This window comes from Callithrix jacchus, chromosome X, assembly GCF_049354715.1.
Source record: "Callithrix jacchus isolate 240 chromosome X, calJac240_pri, whole genome shotgun sequence".
Taxonomy (NCBI): domain Eukaryota; kingdom Metazoa; phylum Chordata; class Mammalia; order Primates; family Cebidae; genus Callithrix; species Callithrix jacchus.
This window is the reverse complement of record NC_133524.1, coordinates 117,028,216-117,051,018: the sequence shown is the minus strand read 5'-3', so window position 1 is coordinate 117,051,018 and position 22,803 is coordinate 117,028,216. Positions and strand designations below refer to the sequence as shown.

The following is a 22,803-nucleotide window of genomic DNA, read 5'->3' as shown; positions in this document are numbered from 1 at the left end:
CCTCCACCCGCACAGTGAACGTCTCTCTCTGCCCTTGGTTTGGAGAGCACATGGCATTTCCAGGTCTGTCTCTCTCTGCCCTTGGTCTGGAGAGCACATGTCCATGTCCTAAATTTTCCTGGCATGAGACGATGAACCCTAAGGTATATACCCCAGACAATATAGCTGCTTTTCTAGTGGTCAAAACCAGAGTTCCAGCAAACCCTGCTGCCACAGTCTAAAGTGCTCTGGAGTTCTAAATAAATGTGAAAGGCAGTCTAGGTCATAAGACTTCCTGGGGAATACCTGGTGTTGTGTTGAGCTTGGAGTGAAAGGACTTGTGAGGTATGTGACATAGTTAAACACCAGCTGGGCAAGCCAAGAAAGTCCTTGCATCAACCCACCCCCAACCCTAGGCAGTGCAGCTTGCAGCTCCAAGGGAAACTTCTTTCTGCTTGGGGAAGAGGAGAGAGAGAAAAGAAAATGTTGTCCGGTAACTTGGATACCCACTGAGCCACAGTAGAATAGGGCACCAGGCAGAGTCATGAGGCCCCCTTTCCAGTCCCTAGATCCCAGGTAACATTTCTAGACACAACCTAGGCCAGAAGGTAATCCACTGCCTTGAAAGGAAGAACCAAGTCCTGGCAGGATTCATCGCCGGCTGACTAAAAAGCCTTTGAACTTTTAATAAACATCAGCAGTACCCAGGCAGTACTCACTGCAAGCCTTGAGAGGGACCGAGGGCCATGCTGGCTGAAGATGTGGCCCAGTACATTCCCAGATGTGGTGGCCATGGGAAAAGACTCCTTCTGCTTGAGGAAAGGAAAGGGGAATAAAGGGGATGTGGTCTTGCAACTTAGATATCAGCTAGGCCATAGTAAGGTGACAATACCAAGGGAGCTTTTAGGGTCCCCACTTCCAGGCATTGGCTCCTGGATGGCATTTCTATACCTGACCTGAACCTGAAGGAATCCTTCTGCCCTGAAAGGAGAGAACCAGGCCTGACATCATTCACCACAAGTTGACTCAAGAGTCCCGGGCCTTGAGTGAAGATCACTGATAGCTTTGCACTTTTTGCCAAGGGCCTGGTGTCGTGGTAGCCACAGAGAGAGACTCCTTCTGCATGAAAAAAGGTAGGGAAAAATGGAAAAGACTTTGTCTGGCAGCTTGGATACCAGCTCAGCTACAATAGAATAAAGCACCAAGTAGATTCCTAAGGTTGTCCTGGCTTCCACAATTTCTGGACCTATTCCAGGATAAGGGGATCCTATTGCACAAAGGAAAGGATACAAGACTGAATAGATTTGCCACCTGCTGATTGAAGAGTCCATGGGCCTTAAATTAGTCCTAGCCAGGCAGTGGTTGCCTCAGGCCTTAGGTAAGGCATGTTGCTCTATTGACGTTGGGTCTGACCCAGTGCAGATGTAGTGGTGATAGTCACAGAGGTTCTTGTGTCATCCCTACCACAACTCCAGGCAGCTCAACATGAAGAGAGAGATTCTGATGGTTTCAGAAAAATTAAGGGAAGAGAACAAGAATTTCTGCCTGTTAATCGAGGAAATTCTCCCAGATCTTATCAAAGAACACCAAAGTGGTACCACTATGAGTCTGAAAGAACCACAGCATTGTTGGGCTTGGGGTGCCCCCTAATGCAGATATGGCTGTAGTAACCAAATATTTAGATCATAATACTCAATTCCCTTTTAATATTTTGAAAGCCTTTCAAGAAGGATAGGTAAAAACAAGCAAAGCCTGTGAAGATTATTCTGAACACCTAAATCTTCACTGCCCTTACACTGGTAAATATCCACAATATCAAGATTACCCAGAACACATGACTTCACCAAATGGACAAAATAAGCCATCAGTGACCAATCCCAGAGTACCAGAGAAATGTGATTTTTTGAACAGATAATTCAAAATAGCTGTTTTGAGGAAACTCAATGAGATTCAAGATAACACAGAGAAGTAATTCAGAATCCTATGGAATAAATGTAACAAATAAATTAAAATAATTTTTAAAAACTCAAGCAGAAATTCTAGAACTAAAAATTCAACTGACATACTGAAGAATGCTTCAGTCTCTCAACAGCAGAATTGAACAAGCAGAAGAAAAAATTAGTCACTATGAAAATAGGCTATTTAAAAATACACAGGACAGACAAAAAAGAATTTAAAAAATGAAGCATGGATACGAGATCTAGAATATAGCTTCAAAGGGGTAAATCTAAGAGTTACTAGTGCTAAAATGTAGGTAGAAAGAAAGATCAGGGTAGAACTTTTTTCAAAGGGATAATAATAAATAATTTTCCAAATGTAGAGAATGATATCAATATTCAAATACAAGAAGACTATAGTACACCAAGCAGATTGAATCCAAAGAAGACTACCTCAAGGCATTTAATAATCAAGCTCCCAAAGCTCAAAAATAAGGAATCCTAAAGGCAGCAAAAAATAGAATAATAACCATAATAATTAATAATAAGAATATACAAAGGACCATCAATATGTCTGCCAACAGACATCTTAGTGGAAACCTTATAGGCCAGGAGAGAGTGGCATGGCATGTTTAAAGTGCTGAAGGAATAAAAAGAACTTTTCTCCTAGAATAGTATATCCAGCAAAAGTATACTTCAACCATTAAAAAAAAAAAAAAAAGATAGTCCAAGCCAAATCATGAGTGAACTCCCATTCACAATTGCTACAAAGAGAAGAAAATACCTAGGAATACAACTGATAAGGGACATGAAGGACCTCTTCAAGGAGAACTACAAACTGCTGCTCAAAGAAATAAGAAAGGATACAAGCAGATAGAAAAACATTCCACACTCATGGTTAGGAAGAATAACTACCATGAAAATGACAACACTGCCCAAAGTAATTTACAGATTCAATGCTATCCCCATCAAGCTACCACTAATCTTCTTCATAGAACTAGAAAAAAAAACACCTTAAACTTTATATGGAACCAAAAATGAGCCCACATAGCCAAGACAGTCCTAAGCAAAAAGAACAAAGCTGGAGGCATCACGCTACCTGACTTCAAACTATAATACAAGGTTATAGCAATCAAAACAGCATAGTACTAATACTAAGGTAGAGATATAGACCAATGGAACAGAAGAGAAGAGAACAGAGGCCTCAGAAAGAACACCATACATCTACAACCATCTGATCTATGACAAATTGACAAAAACAATCAATGGAAAAAGGATTCTCTGTTTAATAAATGGTGCTGGGAAAACTGCCTAGCCATGTGCAGAAAGCTGAAACTGTAACCGTTCTTTACATCTTATACAAAAATTAACTCCAGATGGATTAAAGACTAAACATAAGACCTAACACCATAAAAAAAAAAAACCTAGAAGAAAACCTAGGCAATACCATTCAGGACATAGGCATAGGCAAGGACTTCATGACTAAAACACCAAAAGCAGTGGCAACAAAAGCCAAAATAGACAAATGGGATCTAATTAAACTCCACAGCTTCTGCACAGCAAAAGAAACAATCATTAGAGTGAACCAGCAACCAACAGAATGGAAAAAATTTTTTGCAATCTACCCATCTGAGAAAGGGCTAATATCCATAATCTACAAAGAACTTAAACAAATTTACAAGAAGAAAACAACCCCATCAAAAAGTGGGCAAAGGATATAAAAAGACACTTTTCAAAAGAGGACATCCATGCGGCCAAGAAACATAGGAAAAAATGCTCATCATCAGTGGTCATTAGAGTAATGCAAATCAAAACCATATTGAGATACCATCTCACAGGAGTTAGAATGGCGATCATTAAAAAATCTGGAGACAACAGATGCTGGAGAGGATGTGGAGAAACGGGAACACTTTTACACTGTTGGTGGGAGTATAAATTAGTTCAACCATTGTGGATGACAATGTGGCGATTCCTCAAGGATCTAAAAGTAGAAATTTCATTAGACCCAGCAATCCCATTACTGGGCATATACCCAAAGGATTATAAATTGCTCTATTATAAAGACACATGCACACATATGTTCATTGTGGCACTGTTTACAATAGCAAAGACCTGGAACCAACCCAAATGCCCATCGATGATAGACTGGACAAGGAAAATGTGGCACATATACACCATGGAATACTATGCAGCCACAAAAAATGATGAGTTCATGTTCTTTGCAGAAACATGGATAAAGCTGGAAACCATCATTCTTAGCAAACTGACACAAGAACAGAAAACCAAACACCGCATGTTCTCACTCATAAGTGGGTGTGGAACAATGAGAACACGTGGATACAGGGAGGGTATGATCTCACACTGGGGCCTGTTGGTGGGTGGGAGAGCTAGGGGAGAGATAGCAGGTGGTGAAGGGATTGGAAAAAGATAGATATGTCATGCCCATGGAAGCCAACAAAAAAAAAAACAGGAAGAGGTTTACTTATACCAGGCAAAATAGATTCGAAGACAAAAACTATAAAAAGAAACAAAAAAGCTCATTATATAATGATAAAGGAGTTATTTCAGTAAGAGGATATAACAATTATAAATACATATGCACCAAACAGAAGAACACCAATATATAACAAGAGAGACTGGTCCCAACACAATAATAGCTGCATAATTCTACACAATGCTTTTGGCATTGGAAAGATCATCTAGCAGAAAATCAACAAAGAAACTTCAGATTTGATCTGCACTATAAAGCAAATGAATCTAATAGATATCTACAGAACATTTCATCCAATGACTACAGAATACATATTCTTCTCTTCAGCACATGAATCATGCTCAAGGATACACCACATAATGAGTCTGAAAACAAAAATAATAATAATGAAAATAATATCAATCATTGTCTCTAACCACAATAGAATAAAACTAGATATCAATAACGAGAGGAATTCTGGAAACTATAAAACATATAGATATTAAATAATATGCTTTTAATAACCAGTGGCTCAATAAAGAAATTAAGAATGAAATTAATAAATATCTTGAAACAAATGGTAATAAAAACACAACACAGCAAAACCTATGAGATAGAGTAAAAGCAATACTAACAGCAAAGTTTATAGCCATAGATGCCTACATTAAAAAAAAAACTTCAAATGAATAACCTAATCATGTAACTTGAAGAACTAGAAAAGCAAGAGCAAACCAAACCCAAAATTAGTAGAAGAAAAAAGATAATATAGATCAGAGTGAAAATAAATGAAATTGGACCAAAAAAGATACAAATATCAATGAAATAAAAAGTAGTTTTTCTAAAAAACAAGGTAAACAAAACTGACTAACCTTTAGCCAGACTAAAAGAGAGAGAGAGAGAAAGAATGACAGAGAGAGGGAATACCGAATACCGACATAAATAAAATCAGAGATGGAAAAGAAGACATTACAACAGATGCTGAAGACATTCAAAGGATCATTAAAGGCTGTTATAAGAAAATATATTCCAATAAATTGGAAATTTCAGAAAAAAATGCATAAATTCTAAGACACATACAGCCTACCAGGATTGAACCATGAAGGAATCCAAAACAAGTAACAAGATTAAAACTGTAACAAAAAGCCTCCCAGTAAAGAAAAGGCCAGGACCTGATGGCTGTACTGCTGAATTCTAGAAATATTTAAAGAAGAAATAATATGAATCCTAATCAAATTATTCTGAAAAATAGAAGAGGAGGGAATGTTTTCAAACTCATTCTGAGACAAGTATTCCAAATATTAAAACACATCAAAACAGTAAAATTATAGCCCAACATACCTGATGAATATTTATGGAGAAATCCTGAACAAAATACTATCTAACTGAATTCAATCACACATTGAAAGTATCATTAATCATAACTGAGTGGGATTAATCCCAGGAATGCAAGGATGATTCCATATTTGCAAATCAATGTGATATACCATATCAACAGAATGAAGAACAAAAACCATATGATCAATTTATTTCATGCTGAAGAAAGAGTTCAGAAAATTCCACATTGTTCCATAATAAAAACCCTCAAAAAACTAGGTATGGAAAGAACATACCGCAACACAATAAAAGCCATATATGTCACACCTACAGCTAGTATCGTACTGAATAGAGAAAAACTGAAAGATTTGTTTGTAATATCTGGAACATGACAAGTATGCCCACTTTCACCACTGTTATTCAATATAGTTCTGGAAGTCCTGGCCAGAGCAATCAGGCAAGAGAAATAAAGGGAATCCAAATTAGAAAGAAAAAAATCAAGTTATCCTTGTTTGATGACGATATGATTGATATGGTTTGGCTCTGTGCCCACTGAAATCTCATTTTTAATTGTAATTCATGTCATGGCTGGGACCAGGTAAGAGATGATTGGATCATGGGGGTGGTTTCCCCCATGCTGTTCTCATGACAGTGAGTTCTCACAATAGCTGATGGTTTTAAAGTGTGGCATTTCCTCGTTCTAGCACACACTCCCTCCTGCTGCCTTGTGAAGAAGATGCCTGCTTCCCCTTCACCTTCCTCCATAATAGTAAGTTTTTTGGGGCCTATCCATGCTTCCTATTAAGCCTGCAGAATTGTGAGTTAACTAAATTTCTTTCCTTTATAATTATCCAGTCTCAGATAGTATTCTTTACAGCAGTGTGAGAATGGACTAATACAAATACCTTATATTTAGAAAAGCCTAAAGACTCCACCAAAAACAACTACTAGAACAGATAAAGAAATTCAGTAATGTTGCAGGATACAAAATCAACACACAAAAACAATAATCATTTCTATATGCCAATAGTAAACCATCTTTAAAAACAATCAAGGAAGTAATTCCGCTTACAATACCTAAAAATAAAAAAAGATGCCTAGCAATAAAGTTAACCAGAAAGCGACAGGTTTCTATAATAAAGCTATAAAACACTGATGAACAAAACTGAAGAGGATACATTAAAATTGAAATACATTCCATGTTCATTGATTGGAAGAATCAATATTGTTAAAATGTTCATACTATTCAAAGCACTCTACAGATTCAATGCAATCCTTATCTAAATAACAATAATATTCTTCACAGAAATAAAAAATATCCCAAAATTATGAGGAAAAACAAAACACCCAGAATAGCTGTAGCCATCCTGAACAAAAAGAACAAAACTGGAGAAATCAAATTACTTGATTTCAAATTATACTACAGAGCAATAGCAACCATAATGGCATGGTAGTGGCATAAAAACAAACACAGAAACCAATGGAAGAGAATAGAGAACACAGAAATAAATCCGGACCTCTAGAGGGAACTCATTCTGCACAAAGCTGCCAAGAGCATACATTGGGAAAATGATAATCTCTTCAATAAATCATACTAGCAAACTGGATATCCATATTCAGAAGAATAAAACTAGACCCCATCTCTTCCCATATACAAAAATCAAATTAAAGTGAATTAAACACTTAATTCTAAGACCTCAAACCATGAAACTACTGCAAGTAAACATTGGAGAAACACTCCAAGTCACTGGTCTTTGCAAAGAGTTCTTGAGCAATATCCCACAAGAACAGGCAACCAAAGCAAAAATTAACAAATGAAATCACATAAAACTCAAAACCTTCTGCACAACAAAAGAGACAGTCAACAAAGCAAAGAGACATCCAATAGAATAGAAAAAAAAATTTACACACTTCCCATCTGGCAAGGGATTAATAACTAGAATATATATGGAGCCCTAACAACTCTGTAGGAAAAATACCTAATAATTCAATTATTTAAAATTAACAAAAGGAGAGAGTGTAGCATGGTGAACTAGATGCAGCCAGGTAGAAGAGCTGCCACTGAGGGACTAAGATGACTGGAATACTCCTAACAGATCTTCAGAGGGAAGATACCAAGGATGGAAGGAGGAAAGACACGGCTGCTGGACTGAAGGGAAAGGAAGCTGGCAACCTTGCACAGAGCTACCCTGCACCTAGACTTGTTCCTGACCCCAGTGACTCCTGTGTAGGGGGTGAGTTGGACAGACAAGGAGCAACTTGCTCTTGCCACAGACCTCTGGAGTCCCAGCAGGAGGAGACCCCTCAACCACCAGGGACATTAGAGTTGGCAGAAAGAGCTGCCCATATCTAGCTCCTGTGCTAGCAGACTGTGCCTGACTGGTAGAAAACTCTGGCACGGTGGCCCGTGTAGCCACGTACAAGCCCACTCACTCCCTCCCCACACTACAGCTTCCCCAGGCCCACAGCAACCCCCCTAACATAGCTTTGCAGGTGTGTGTGTGCGGGTGAGTTTTGTCTTCTTTGCCCCACCTGCAAGCCTGTGCAAATACATCATGCTCTGCCAATGCTGTGGTGGGAGTGCACTCTACTTCTTTGCCCCCACATGACTGCCATTGCAGTTGGAGGTTAGAGAAGCAGAGCCAGACAGCCTCACCTGCACCAGCACTGTACCCTTGCAACCAACACTGCCTTGGGAGTGAAAATGGGCACAGAGAACAGCAAACCCCACCAAACCCTAGGAGATTTCCCCTGCCTGCAGCACACAGAATATGCACAGATCTCTGCCCACCAGTGCCCAGTCCTCATGCTCGCACTGCCACCAGTGTAACCACAGGCACAGTCATGAGCAGGGGCTACTCCCCGCAAGCTGAGCTGCCTCCAGCACTGTGGTAAATATCCACACAGAGGCATATATCTGCTAGCACTCTGCTGCAGCTGACAGGCATGCTGCTGCCACTGCTGCTGGCACAGGCAAATGAGAATAGATCCCACTGCAACCACACTATGAAATGCTTTGGCTGACATCACCCATTGATGTGTAGTGACCAGCAGTCTGGGAGCACCTTAATCCCACCAGCCCAGGAGATTCCTAACCTCACAGAGCCAAAGAACAAAGTCAGGGCTCAATGCAAGTTCCCCAGAGTTAGAGCATCCAGTCTAGGAGTCAGAAACTGAACTTTGCCCCCCTAAAAGCTTCCAGAAGCAAAGCTAGTTGGCTAAATCCACCATATACTATAATCAAAACATCAAGATTATCAAATAGGATAAAAAAAATCTCATCCAAAGGTAAGGAACTTCACAGATTGAAGAAACATCAGCCCACAAATATGAGAAAGAACCAATGCAAGAACTCTGAAAACTCAAAAAGTGCTTTTCTTTTCTTCAAACAACTACACCACCTCTCCAGCAAGGGTTGTGAACTGGGCTGAGATAACTGAAGTGACAGAAATAGATTATGGATAGAAATGCAGATTATTGAGATGCCAGAGTATGTTGAAACCCAATCGAAGGATGTTAAGAATCACAATAAAATGATGCAAAAGCTGACAAACAAAATAGCTAGTACAGAAGAGAAAGTAACCAGCCTGATAGAGCTGAAAAACACACTGCAAAAATTTCATAATATCATCACAAATATTAATACCAGAATAGACCAACCTGATGAAACAATCTCAGAGCTAGAAGACTGGCTTTCTGAAAAAAAAAAAAAAGACAATCAGAAAAGAATTTTTAAAAAAGGATGAAAGGGAATGAATAAAATCTTCAAGAAATATGGGATTATTTAAAGAGATCAAATCTATGAATCACTGGTGTCCCTGAAAAAGATGAGGAGACTGTAAGCCACCTGAAAAACGTATTTCAAGATATCATCATGAGAACTTCCCCCACCTAGCTAGAGAGGCCAATATTCAAATTCAAGAAAAACAGAGAACCACAGTAAGATACTTCAAAGATCATCCCCAAAATACATAATCATCAGACTCTCTAAGGTCAAAATTAAAGAAATAAATATCAAAGGTAGCTAGAAAGGTCAGTTCACCTACAGGGGAAGCCCATCAGACTAACAGTGGACCTCTCAGCAGAAACTCTACAAGTCAGAAAAGATTAGCGGCCAATATTCAACATTCCTAAAGAGAAAAGATTCCAACAGGATTTCATATCCAGCCAAACTAAGCTTTGTAAGTGAAGGAAGAATAAGATCCTTTCCAGATAAGGAAACGCTGAGAGTATTCTTTACCACCAGAACTTCCTTACAAGAGCTCCTGAAGTAAGCACTAACTATAGAAAGCAAACACCATTACCACCCACCATGAAAACACACAAGTACACAGAGCAGTAACACTATAAAGCAACCACAGAAACAAGTCTGCATGATAACCACCTAATATCATGATGACAAGATCAAATATACACTATTTATATTAACCTTGAATGTATATGGGGTAAGTGCTCCAAATAAAAGGTAAGAGTTGAAAGCTGGAGAAAGAACCAACATCCATTGGTATGCTGTCTTCAACAGACCCATCTCACATATAATTACACCCTTAGGCTCAAAATAAAGGGATGGAGAAAAATCTACCAGGAAAATTGAAAACAGAAAAAAGCAAGGGTTGCAATCCTAATTTCAGACAAAATGGGCACTAAACCAACAAAGGTCTAAAAAGACAAAGAATGGCATTACATAATGATAAAGGGTTCAATACAACAAGAAGACCTAATTACAATAAAAATATATGCACCTAATGCAGGAGCACCTAGATTCATAAAGCAAGTTCTTAAAGACCTTCAAAGAGATACAGACTCCCACACAATAATAGTGGGAGACTTCAACACCCCACTGACAGTATTAGACTAATCATCAAGGCAGAAAATTAACAAAGATATTCAGGACCTGAACTCAGCACTGGATCAAATGGTTTGGATAGACATCTACAGAACTCTCCAATCAAAAGCAACAGAATATACATTCTTCTCACCACAACATGGCACATACTCTAAAATTGATCACATAATGAGACATAAAACACTCCTCAGCAAATGCAAAAGAACTGAAATCTTAAAAAAAAAAACTCTCAGACCACAGAGCAACCAAATCAGAAATCAATACTAAGAAATTTGCTCAAAACCATACAACTACATGGAAATTGTATAATCTGCTCGTGAATGACTTCTCAGCAAATAATATAATTTGAGGCAGAAATTCATTGAAAATAATGAGAACAAAGATACAACACAGCAGAATCTCTGGGACACAGCTAAAGCAGTGTTAAGAGGGAAATTTATTGCACTACATGCCCACATCAAACAGTTAGAATGATCTCAATTTAGCAACCTAACATTACAACTAAAAGAACTAGAGAAACAGGAGCAAATTAAACCAAAATCTAGCAGAAGATAAGAAATAACCAAAATCAGAGTTGAACTGAAGGAGACTGAGACACAAAAAAATTCAGAAGATCAACAAACCCAGTAGTTAGTGTTTTGAAAAAGTTCATAAGATAGATGTATCAATAGCTAGATTAACACAAAAGAAAAAAACATCAAAATATACACAAAAATGACAAAGATATTACCACTGACCCCACAGAAATAAAAATTGGCTTCAGAGATTATAAACAACTCTATGCAAATAAACTAGAAAACCTATGCAAATTAACTAGAAAACCTAGAAGAAATTGATAAATTCCTGGACACATACATCCTACCAAGACTGAGCCAGGAAGAAGTTGAATCCCTGAATAGATTAATTATGAGCTCCAACGTCGAATCAATAGTAGTCTAACAAACAACCAAAAATCCCAGGACTAAGTGAATTCACAGCCAAATGCTGCTAGATGCACATAGAAGAGCAAGTACCATTCCTACTGAATCTATTCCAAAAAATGAGGAAAGAGACCCCTCCTTAAATCATTCCATAAAGCCAGCATCATCTTAATGAAACAGGACAGGGTCACTGGTTTCATTGTTAGAGGTGTTATCTAATATCTTCCTCTCATGACCAAGAGAATTAAGGAGCATGGACACAAAAGGTGAGTTTGGAGTAAAAGTTTAATAAGCAAAGAAGCAAGTTCTCCACAGCAGAGAGGGGAGCCTGAGTGAGTTGCCATTTATACCATTGAATTTAAAAGCTTTTATAAGAAACTCCTGTCATCTCTGTAGCTTGTTGAGTAACTTCTTTTATCTGAAAACCTGTCTGCACAACTCCCCCTTATCTATGTAGTTATGGGTGTGCCTCTAGGCAAGCACAAAGTGTTGCTTCTCTTGTCTGTATAACTATGGGTTTGTTTTAGGTAAGCCCTTCTCCTCCTTATGCAAGTTCCCACGGAGCCCACCATGTACATGTCTGAAAAGGGGACAAAACCTTTTCCTGAAAGCTCACTGATCACACAAAGAACAAAAGGCTTCTGTGCTGAATTTTGCCTGCTTTGCCTGCTTATCTCCGTGCAAGTGCAGTCTGAGTTTTCTCCATGCTGCTCTATTTTTACCTGCAGCCGTGATTTTTCAGGCAGGCTGTGTCTCCAAGGGCTAGTCTTACTTGTCTATCCAACTGATTTTTCCTTTTCTTCTCCCTCATTGCTAATACCAAAACCTAGCAGAGACACAACAACAACAAAAACACTTCAGGCCAATATCCTTGATGAACATCAATGTAAAAACCCTCAACAAAATAGTGCCAAACCAAATCCAGCAGCATATCAAAAAGCCTATCCACCATGATCTAGTAGGCTTTATCCCTAGCATGCAAGGTTGATCAACATACATAAATCAATAAATGTGTTCATTATATAAATAAATCTAAAGAAAAAAAAACAAAACAAAAGAAACTATCATTAGAGGTGAACTGGCAACCAATAGAATGGGAAAAAAACTTATGCAATCTACCCATCTGACAAAGGGCTAATATTCAGAATCTATGAAGAACTTAAACAAATTTACAAGAAAGAAAAACAAACAAACCCATCCAAAAGTGGGCAAAGAATATGAACAGACACTTCTCAAAAGAAGACATTTATGTGGCCAACAAACATAGGAAAAAATGCTCATCATCACTGGTCATTAGAGAAATGCAAATTAAAACCACATTGAGATACCATCTCATGCCAGTTAGAATAGTGATCATTAAAAATTCAGGAGACGACAGATGCTGGAGAGGATGTAGAGAAATAGGTATGCTTTTACACTGTTTGTGGGAGTGTAAATTAGTTCAATCATTGTGGAAGACAGTGTGGTGATTCCTCAATGATCTAGGAATAGAAGTACCACTCGACCCAGCAATCCCATTACTGTGTACATACCCAAAGGATTATAAATCATTCTATTATAAAGACGTGTACACGTATGTTTATTGAGGCAATGTTTATAATAGCAAAGACTTGGAACAAACCCAAATGCCCATCAATGATAGACTGGCTAAAGAAAATGTGGCATATACACCATGGAATACTATGCAGCCATAAAAAAGGATAAGTTTATATCTTTTGCAGGGACATGGATAAAGCTGGAAACCATCATGCTCAGCAAAGTGGCACAAGAACAAAAACCAAACACCACATGTTCTCACTCATAAGTGGGTATTGAACAATGAGAGCGCGTAGACACAGGGAGGGGAACATCACACCCCGGGGCCTGTCAGGGGGTAGGGGAATAAGGGAGGGATAGCAGGGGGTGAGGGGATTGGAGAGGGATAGCATTAGGAGAAATATCTAATATAGATGATGAGGTAATGGATGCAGCAAACCATGATGGCACGTGTATACCTATGTAAAAACCTGCACATTCTGCTTGTATACCCCAGAACTTAAAGTATAATCAATAAATTAAAAATAAATACATAAAAATTCATATAGAACCAAAAGGAGCCCAAATAGCTAAGATAATCCTAAGCAAAAAGAATAAAGCTGGAGGCATCATACTACCTGACTTCAAACTATACTACAGGGTTACTGTAACCAAAACAACATGGTACTGGTAGAAAAACAGACACAGTCCAGTGGAACAGAAAAGAGAGCACAGAAATAAAGCCATACAGTTACAACTATCTGATCTTCAAAAAGTTGACAAAAACAAATAATGAGGAAAGGACAACCTATTCAATAAATGGTCCTCTAATTACTGGCTAGCCATATCAAAAGATTGAAACTGGATCCCTTCCTTAAACCATATACAAAATGAACCCAAGATGGATTAAAGACTTAATTGTAAAACCAAAAACTATTAAAAACCCTGGAAGACTGCTTAGGCAATACCATCCTAAACATAGTAATGGCCAAAGATTTCATGACAAAGACATCAAAAGCAATTCCAAGAAAGGCAAAAAAAATGACAAATGACATCTAATTAAACTAAAGAGCCTCTTACAGCAAAAGAAACTATTAATGGAGTAAACAAACAACCTAAAAAACAGGGGGAAATTTTTGCATACTATACATCTGTCAAAGTCTAATATCCAGCATCTACAAGAAACATAAACAAATTTACAAGAAAAAAACCAACAGCCTCATTAAAAAGTGGGCAAAGGACACAAGCAGAGACTTTCAGAAGAACACATGCATACAGTCAACAAGCAAATGAAAAAAAATCAATATCACTGTTCATTAGAGAAATGCAAATCAAAACCAAAATGAGACACCATCTCACACCAGTCAGAATGGTTATTATTAAAAAATTTTAAAAAAACAGATGCTGGCATTCCTGTGGAGAAAAAAGGCATGCTTATATGCTGTTAGTGAGAGTGCAAATGAGCTCAACCACTGTGGAAAACAGTATGGTGATTCCTTCAAAAGCTAAAAACAGAACTATCATTTGACTCAGTAGTCCCATTACTGAGTATATACTCAAAGGAACATAAATCATTCTATCATAAAGACACATGCATGCTTATGTTCATTGCAGCACTATTCACAATAGCAAAGACATGGAATCAATCTAAATGGCCATCAATGGTTGACTGGATAAATAAATGTGCTACATATACACCATGGAATACTATTCAGCTATAAAAAGAATGAGATCATGTTTTTATCAGGAACATGGATGGATCTGAAGATCATTATCCTTGGCAAACTAATGCAGGAACAGAAAAGTAAATGCCAAGTGTTCTCACTTATAAGTGGGAGCCAAATGATGAGAACACATGGACACATAAAGGGAAGCAACAGACACTGAGGCCTACTGGAGGCTGGGTGAAGGTAGAGGATCAGAAAAAATAACTAATTAGTACTAGGCTTAATACCTAGGTGATGAAATAATCTGTATAACAAGCTCCCATGACTAGAGTTTACTTATATAACAAATGTGCACATGTACCCCTGAACTTAAATAAAAGTCAAGAAAATAGGCAAAATATATGAATAGACATTTCTCAAAAGAAAACATACCCACTGTAAGCAGGTATATAAAAGGGTATTCAACACCACTGATCATCAGAGAAATCAAAATCAAAACTACAATGAAATATCATCTCACCCCAGTTAGAACTGCTTTAATCCAATAGGCAATCACAAATGCTGGTGAGTATGTGGAGAAAAGGGAACCCTTGTGTACTTTTGATAGGAATGTAAATTAGTACACCACTAAAGAGTATAATTTGGAGGAAATCTAGAAATAGAGCGACCATAAGATCCAGCAATTCCACTCTTTGGCATATATCTGAAAGCAAAGAAATCACTATATCAAAGCAATATCTGCACTCCCATGTTTATTGCAGCATTATTTACTATTGCCAAGATTTAGAAGCAACTTAAATGTCTATCAGCAGATGACCAGATAAAGAAAATGTGGTACATTATACACAGTGGAGTACTATTCAGATATAAAAAACGTAATAATATCCAGTCATTTGCAACAACATGGATGGAACTGGAGATCATTATATTAACTAAAATAAGCCAGGTACAGAAAGACAAAATTGACATGTTTTCACTCATCTGTGGAACCTAAAAATTGAACTCATGGAGATAGAGAACAGAACAATTGTTACCAGAGGCTGGGAAGGGTAACGGTGGGGGAAGTGGATACAGTCAATGGGTACAGAAATACAGTTAGAATGATTAAGCTGCAGTATTTGATAGCACTACAGGGTGACTGTGGTCAACAATAATTTACTATTTATAATAACCGTAAGAGTATAATTTACTATTTATTGGAATGTTTATAATACAAAGGAAGGATAAATACTTGAGGTGATGGATACTCCATTTACTGTGATGTGATTACTATGCATTGTATGATTGTATCAAAATATCTCATGTGCCTTATAAATATACATACCTACTATGCACTAATACTTTTTTAAAATGTTATGACACCTTATGATTTAAGATTGCACTCCATAGTGTTTGGCCTCAGAGTTTTGGCACCTGTGATACATTTGTAAGTTGGAGATGGAGGAACTCATTAAAAGGAGTATATTTGCATATATGAGCAAGTATATAAACCTGATGACCAACTCATTAAATTAAGTCAGAAAACTTAGGAGACCACAGTTATAAGTTTAAGCCACATATGATGTAGATACCTGTTCTCTGCCTCTTAAACTCCCCCCTTCCCTCAGCTCACATTGAGCAAATATAACTAAGTGTTGTGGCTAGCTCTATGCAAGAAATACCAGCTACATGTGAAATAATGTAAAAATGTAGAACACATGTTTTAGTAAGAACAGTTTGGGAGCACTACCTTCTTTTTTATAAAATAAGACCATATATTTTAGCTGAGACAATTCCAACATAATGGTGCTATGTGCCAGCCACCTTTTGTAACCTTTAGGTAAGTGTGTTAGAGTACCCTATCAAGAATGAAAAGGGAAAGGGTGTGGTTACTGATACTTTGGAGACAAATTTAAAATGGAAAAGAGTATACTCAACCAATGTAACTTCAAACTGTAGTAGTTGGTTTTTGAATTGGGAAGATGATGGAAGTAGTCTATATACAGAATGGGAAACTGATTCAAAGGCTAGCTAAGGAGAGGGCAGTTCAGTCTCCTAAAGAATGTGATGGTTTCCATCCTAAATCTGAAAGTATTCAGTATTGGTCTAGTATTCAATCAGGTCAGCAAATAAAGTAAGTGAGGAATCCAAGACAGAATGTCAGTATTCAGATTCTAATTGGTTGTTTAATACACAACAGGTCCCCAAAACAGCCAGAAAAAAACAGAGAACAGTATCTAACCCCCAAAAATGTACTGGCAAGAATGTTTTGTGTATCAGAACCCTAGTTAAATGAGTCAATGTTCCCCATAAAACCCTATCCTACATGGCCCTGAGATCTAAATAGGGCAAAATGAGGATCTACACTGGATCTCCAGAACTACTGCCTCCAGATGAGTCAATACAAATAACAGACAGAGTACAGTGCTTGGCATAGAAAAAGTCCTCAATAAGTGTTAATTATTATAATAATTACATAGAAAACTGTAACACAACTTCTTGGTTATACTTACCTGCCATTAGGCCAAATCTGAAGTCCACTTGTTTTCCACAGCCCTTGTTCTCTTGCTCTGACTTAAATACCATGTAGGGATCCAGAACGCATAACAAGTATACCAGGTCCTGGAGATACACTGTGACAATTTCAAAGTCAGACTGAGGCTTACAAACACAGTACTATATGACAATTAAGATTACGGGTCCTGGAGTCAAATCACCTGGGTTCCAATCCTAACTCAACCATACTGTGTAATCTTGGGCAAATTGTTTTGACCTCTCTTCACCTCTATTTTCTCTTCTACAAAATAGGCCTGATAAAAATATCCCATTGGGTGGTTAAAAAGATTAAGTTAATATCAAATACTGTATATCAGAACCCTAGTTAATTGACTCAATGTTCCTGACAAAACCTTATCCTAGATGGCCCTGGGATACAGCATATAGTAAGCACTCATTAAATGTTAGCAATTAGGTGTATTCTTTCTGATACAGTACCTAGCACATAGTAAGCACTCATTAAATGTTAACAATTATATGTATTCTTTCTGATCTCATTCAGGAATGGCTCAAGAGGCATGACTAAATCTGTACTTTGAGGTATCTGTGGGTTTATCTGGGAAGAGCTGAGCAGGAAGAACAACAAAGGAAACAGAGCAAGAACTAACAAGTTAAGATGGTTATGGCTGATAGTGACTTAATGAAGTGGTTCCTAGTGGGAGATACACATTTTAATAGGAGGCTAGGTCCGTTACCTGAAGCAATGATTTCAATGAAGATTTCAACTATTGTGGCATATCTAAACAGGTAGATTTGATATTAATCAAGGATTTTTAGCCTCCCTCACTTCACAGTACAAATATAGCTGCATACTTTGCAATACACAGATAGCTGCATACTTCACCTAGGTATGAGGTAAGAGAGTACTCTGGTTCAAAATCCAGTGAAAAGAAGGCTGCCTATGAATCCCCTCACTTTATAAGTGTGTCTCAAGCTGGTTTTGTTGGAGAATTTTGTTTTTGTTGATGCTAGCAATTTTTTCACTGTAGTGCTTTATTCCACCCCAATCCCAAGCCCAGCTAAAAATGGCAGTTATTACATTTGACCTAATGAAAAAAACTAATGTATATAACTGAATTGATTAGCCAAAATGAATCACCAATTTGGCGAGGAGTGTTGGCTCAGCAGGGATATTGTTCATTTCCATTTGTGTGCTCCAAGTTGCAGCGTCCAGAAAGGAGTTTATGGGGGAGAGGAAATAACCCTGGTAGAGAAACACCCAGCACTTCTGTTATATCCAAAGAATCACCCTATCCTTTCCTATGCCCTGCCCTTTTAACTCTCAGGGGTGACTTCCACAAAGGGGGAAATATTTGTATTAGGGAAGGCAGAAGAGCACATAAGAGCCTGGGATTTGGAGTCAAACCTGGGAATGAATCCTGGCTCTTCTACTAAAAGCTGTATAGGCTTAAGCTAGATATTTTACTTTTATGGGCTTCAGTTTCCTCTGAAAATGGAAGTCACCTGATAACTAGGCTATAGAGATGTTATAAGGATTTAATGAGTTCATTTATTCAACAAATGTTTATGGAGTGTCTACTTTACGGCTAGCTGAGATTATGCTAGGTGCTATGGACACATCAAATGAAAAGCTAAACACTGTTCCTGACTTCATGGAACTTTTAAGATGAAGACAACAGTGTCCCCTCTGAGCTACAGATAGACCTCATGCATATAGCACAGTTGCAGTAATAGGTGATTGGGTGTGTTTTAGTAACTAGAGACTAGGGCTTTTTTCTGTTTTTAATCCAAACATTATCTGCCTGAGACCTGTATTTCTGAAAAAGTGTCCTCTTCCCAGATCACCCCTTGTTGTGAACAGCTTGCCTATAAGCATAATCCTGTTTTTATTCCCTCATTCAGCACTGCATATTATGGAAATGAAGAAAGACAAGTGGGGCTTAAACACAGTGAAGAAGAAGAATAATGAGGGAAAAGAGATTAAAGAGACTGGTAGAGGCAACACTAGGCCTTTTAGGATATATTAAAGACTATATATTTTATATATCAAGCACATTTGGAAGCCATTGAAGAGCTTTAGGTAATACAAGATTATTTTGTGTTTTCAAAATATTCCCTTTTTGAAACATTTTATAATGAAAATTTTCAAACTTAAAGATTATTTGACAGAATTTTACAATGAACACCTCACATAGGCACCACCAAAATTCTATAATTTATATTTATCAGACTTGTTTTTTCACTGTGAATATATCCTTGTATTCATCTATTCTATCTTATTTTCTTTTGCATTTCAAAGTAAATTAAGTAGGTTGAATTCCTTAATGCACTTTGACCTAAATACTTCAACATGCATATCATTAATTTCAGTTCAACACCTATGTTTTTTTTTTTCTTTCTCTCAAATGATCAATTTTAAAAATCTGACAGAAAAATAGCAGTTGCCTCTCAGAGGGGGCTCAAATAAGATTTTGACATGCTAGAAATATTCTAACCCTTGATCTTGGAAATAGTAACAGAAGAATATACATGTGGAAAAATTCACTTGAGATTAGTACACTTTGTAGATATTGCTATATACATGTCATACTGCAATTGAAAAAGTTAAAAAAAAATTGCCACAGTATAAGCAATAGATTGGAAGGAGAAAATTATATAAGAGATGAGACCAATTAGTAGGCTATTCTAATCCCCAAAGGCTATGATGGTAGCTTTCACTATGGTGGTGGTATTGAAGAAGAAAAGAAATAGATTTCATACATATTTCAGAGGAAAACCTATGAGAACTTGCTAAAGTTCTAAGTGTGGGGTATAACTAAATAGTTGGTGGTGACATTCCCAGTGATGGGATGTACAAAAGGAAAAGCAGACATGGGATTCAAGAGGGAAAAACTGTAGGAGATACAGTTCTGAAAATGTTTGGTTTTAGTTGCCTCTGTGATATCCAAATGCAAATGTCAAATTTGTAGTTAAATATATGGGTTTAGAGCTCAAATGAGGTCTCGAGTAAAGACAGGAATTTGAGGATCAACAGCACATAGATTGTATCTGAAGCCAAGATAACAGATGAGATTTCTTAGGAAGAGAATATAGCATGAAAAGGAACAAAACTAGGGATATGTAAAGCATGTGGCACATACACAGAAACTAGTAAGAAATCAACAAATGGTAGCTTCTCTTATTCATAATTATCATTGACATTACTAAGCCTAATACAACAAAAAGGACAGCTTGATGGGTAGAAAAAATACTGAGTCTAGAGTTAAATTCAAGAGTTCAAAGATGCAGTTATCCCTTTTCCAGATCATTCCATTTCTGAATAACACAAAAGATAAATACATGAAAGAAAATGATATTTTACTGCTGAATCCATTTAACAAACATTCAATGAGTACCTGATCTAGGCCTAGCCTCTGTGAAGATTGAAATGTGTAATAATAGCATCTCCATTTATGGGGCAGCTACTGTGTGCCTGGCATTCTGTAAGGATTACCTAATTTAATCCTCATAAAGGGTCCCTGAAGTAATTTGATATAATTGTCCCCATTACACCTGGTGAAACCAAAACTCAAAAAGATTAAGTAACTTGTCCAAGATCAGAAAGCTATAAGTAGTAGAGTTAGGACTCAGACTCAGGTAGTCTGAATCCAGAGTCCATAGCTTTTCCACTATGTTACATTACTCCAAAGTCACTTAAGGAGATAAAATGGAGCCATAGAAACTCAACAAAAAAATTGTAAAAGTATATGGTGTAAGCCATATTAGAAGTAGTAAGAATATATAATAATTACTGAGCAGGCATTTTTTTAATCTGTCAGGCATTCTTCACAGTGTTCTATAGATATTGACCCATTTAATTCATACAGCAGCCAACTGGATGAAATAGGCACTCTTATTTTTCTTATAGAGAAGTACTTACAGGTGTGAAAACTGAGGCACAGAGACTTTAAGTAACTTGTCCAAAGTCATAGTTATTATGGCAAAGCTTGGATTCAAAATCAGATACTCAGGTTTAGAAATAAAAAGAGAACAAGGGGAATCACAGAAGGCTTCAAGGAGATGATGTGATTTAAGTTAGATCCTTAAAAAAAATGTAGTATTCAGAGAAGCTAGGAAGAAGGCATCCCATTTGAAACAGCAGCAGCTACCATTAACAGATTCTCCAGAGCAGAGTTGGAAATGTAAAGAAATGTGAATGCATCTCCCGCACCATTCCCTATGCAAATTTGCCCTCACCGAACTGGACAGTTCTTTGAAAAGCATAAGTATAAGAGAGGCCAAAGGTAAAATTTAGAGAGCTGTTGATTAGGGGCAGATCATAAGACTTTTGTGTCAGTCTAAGAATTGTTACTTGCTAGGCCTCTGCTTATATATGTTTGGGGTTAGTAAGCAGAGCTTCACATTCTAAATGTTAGGGCCTCTACTACCTGTATACTTTATTTTTGTCATTTGTTTCCCTACTTCCTGTTGGATAGCTAAAAAACAATAAAGCAACCCAGAAAGCAACAACATAACTGAAAGGGACAAACAGTTACACAGATACAAGGGTATGAAAAAGGTAAAAGAATCCCAGTGTGCTACAACTACTAAAAACAGTCAGGGGGTAGCTACATTGAGCTAGGATATAACCACATACATAGAATTATTTACCCGTGTCATCCCAGTGTCTTCATTCTGCCTCTGGTAAGGTACCTCAATCTGCATCTTTAAGAGAGTTTTCCTTTAAATTTTATTCCTTTTTTGTCTATCTCAAGAGATAGCTAAATAAAGAAGTTGCCCAGATAATGAACTACCCAACAGAATTCAACAGCATCCTGTATCCCATTATCCTAGTGTGTGAACAGACTTGAATTAAATCCCAGGTAATAATTCAAATGCCTTAAAGCCTTATCCCAAAGCATGGTGGAATTGTAGACCCTGATACAGATGTGGAAGATCATCTTAGGAAGAATTTCCTTTCAGTCTCTCAATTCATACATGTAAGGTGGTGACGGGATAGTCATAAGCCACATTTAAATTTCTTTTCTTTAAAGTTCAGATTTTAAAATTTTAAACAAAATTCATTTAGCTGCTTATTTCAAATGTTTTATATACACATTGAAGAATACTTTAAAAGCACATTCACATACATACATGAGAGAAAGAGAGAGAGAAGGTAAACATCACCTCTAGTTATACTACTCATTCTTGAATTCAACAAATATTTACTGAGTACTACCTAGAACTAATGGAGCATTATTTATCACCACTCACCCCCTACTTTCTTTCTTATTGGTATCTCTTAGAAATATAATGGTAAACAGGCTCTCTTAGCAAAATAATGAACATTAATTAGTATTAATTTTTTAAAAGATTTGTCATATAGACACTGCACTAAGAAGCAACTGAAAAATTTAAGCTTATTTCCAAAGGAGATATAAATAATCAACTGTTCTACAAAGCCATCTTCAACTGTACCTGAAAGAAGTCTCCAGTAAAAGTGCATGGCTTTGATCACAAAGGAGAGAGCCAGACCCTAAAGATAGAAAGAAGCATAGAAAGTAGAAGCTAGAGCATCATTAGGGAAGGAATTGGCTTCTTGAGTATTCATCTAACTCATCTGTAATTTGAACACCTAGAAAATGTACAGAATATTTTTGCACCATCCTAAGGATTCAAA

General features: G+C 37.2%; 1 long non-coding RNA gene across 2 annotated transcripts in view; it reads right to left on the bottom strand.

Annotated features, from left to right (window-relative positions):
* Positions 1-22,803, bottom strand: part of LOC108589962 (uncharacterized) — a 454,173-nt gene that overhangs the window by 4,930 nt on the left and 426,440 nt on the right. For both annotated transcript variants that reach the window (XR_013531395.1, XR_013531396.1), the window contains exon 6: positions 17,141-17,260. This is a non-coding gene — a long non-coding RNA (uncharacterized LOC108589962). The remainder of the gene's footprint in view (positions 1-17,140; positions 17,261-22,803) is intronic.